The following is a 2,405-nucleotide window of genomic DNA, read 5'->3' on the forward strand; positions in this document are numbered from 1 at the left end:
ATGTTTGAAGGTCACAAGTGTTGATGCGTAACCAAGAACGATCCTGCAGCTGGAGTTCTGTCGTCGGTTATCTTGCTTTCCTGTTTGTAGCGTCACGAGTTTCATTTACCTTTGTGGCCTCCTAAGGTGGAAAATATGCTCGAAGGTTTGAATTCTAGGTTCACGTTAAAACTAATTTCTGGTTTGTGCGGTGCGGTGCGGTGCGGTGCGGTGCGGTGCGGTGCGGTGCGGTGCGGTGCGGTGCCATTGCTACAATATGATTACATTTATATCATGCCACTAGTATATTAGGTGAGATGTATGTGCGCCACACTAATACCCTTATAATGCACATTATACTGACTTTGAGCGGATCATTCACTGTAAATGCCAACTGCCAGACAGGGGAACAAAAAATACCGTGTTCTAATATTAAGTATGGATATGGACACACACATTCACACTGCCTATCCACACGCAAGTGGTTCACTAGTTTGCAAGCACCAGGTAACTGATGGGGGGATTTCCGCTATATTCAGTCAGCTCACTGCCTCTGCAATGTCTGATGTTTTGTACACATGTTGCCATATATTATGCACAGAGGGGTAGCAGCGGTACGGTTGTCCTGAAAGTTTATTGAATGGCATTGCAATTCTCGTTTCGATTTAAAAAATGTGAGAAAGACTCCGCAGAATCGGGGTAGGAGCGGATGGGAGTGAGGTCGTCCAGGCTGCTCAAAAAGCCGTTAAACAGTCGTTGTACTGTGTGACCCTATAGAACTATACGTGTCACCGTGACCTGGCGGTATACGCGTTGCTAAAGTCACATAGCTTGTTGAACAGTCTGTAATGGCATTTACAGACTAATGACATGAAAATAAACATTGCTTTGCCCCGATAATTTGGATGAAGAAGCTCAGTATACAGTCTTCAGTGTTCAACTGGAATATTGCTGGTTGTCAAATAATAATATGGGTACAGAGATTGGTCTGGGTATCAAATGGACCTGTATTTAAGTCAGATATGTTCCAAGGGGTAAAATGACGATGGTTACTGGATAGAGTGTCGCCCGGCGGGCTGGAAGTCGGGGATTCAGTTCCAGGTCATACCAAACGATATTACATGAATCTACTTGATACCCTGTAAATCGTAAATCAAGACATGGTCGGCCCGGACTCGGTATACTGTATCTTACTTGGGTACTCGCGTTAATAAGTGGTATGTCAGTGTATTAGTAGAGTAAAACCCGAACTAGTCAGAGCCAGTTTTTTGTTGTTTTACGCCGCACTCAGCAATTCTCCAGCTACATGACTGCGGAGTTTAAATAATCGAGCCTAGACCAGACAGTCCAGTGACTGACACTATGAGCATCGTTGTACACAAATCTGAAATGATGGATTGCTTTAACTAGATTAACTAGCCTGACCACCCGATTTTCTTAGCCGCTTCTGACGACATGCATGGGTCGTTGAAAACCGGTTCTAACCCGAATATTCACTTGCCTGTCCTGACTACTAATCAGTCACACATACATAATAAGGGCGTAAATCAAGAAACGGTCGGCCCAGGCTCGGTATACACACATCAGTCATACACACATAATAAGACTGCATAAAACTAATTAATTAAATGTTTCTGACGGGCAAAAGTGATGATGGTAGATGACGATGGTAATACATTTTAGTAATGTCACGATTCACCGACTACCGAATCTTGGTAAAAGTGGTAATACATTTTAGTAATGTCACGATTCACCGACTACCGTATCTTGGTAAAAGTGGTAATACATTTTAGTAATGTCACGATTCACCGACTACCGAATCTTGGTAAAAGTGGTAATACATTTTAGTAATGTCACGATTCACCGACTACCGAATCTTGGTAAAAGTGGTAATACATTTTAGTAATGTCACGATTCACCGACTACCGTATCTTGGTAAAAGTGGTAATACATTTTAGTAATGTCACGATTCACACTGACTACCGTATCTTGGTAAAAGTTGGAAGACAATACAATACATGCAATAAATCCAGTACTTCCCACACGATCTGGCTGCACTGGGGCCAAGTACACTCAACACACAGAATGCATCCAGTCCTCAAGGCGACTAGGTATCGACTGCTGAAGAAACTTTGTGACCAACCTGTTGTCAGGTATTGCCAACTTGAATGGCTAACTCCAAAAGTCATTCAGCTGCATTGGATCACGTTCCTCTCATTGCCAGAGTGAAGATATTGTCAGCATAATTAGCAAGTGACGTGAAAGCCTCAAGTATCCATATTCTCCACAGAACACCGTCAAATCTTCCTTTCTTCGGAGAACTGTTACTTAGTGGCTTGTCGTAGGCTTTCCGTAGTCATTGAAGGTACGTCTCCCAATACACTACTCTCAATCTAAAGTGTGCAACGCGTCTATTCGAGTGTGCC

This window comes from Haliotis asinina, chromosome 2 (genome assembly GCF_037392515.1).
Source record: "Haliotis asinina isolate JCU_RB_2024 chromosome 2, JCU_Hal_asi_v2, whole genome shotgun sequence".
NCBI lineage: Eukaryota > Metazoa > Mollusca > Gastropoda > Lepetellida > Haliotidae > Haliotis > Haliotis asinina.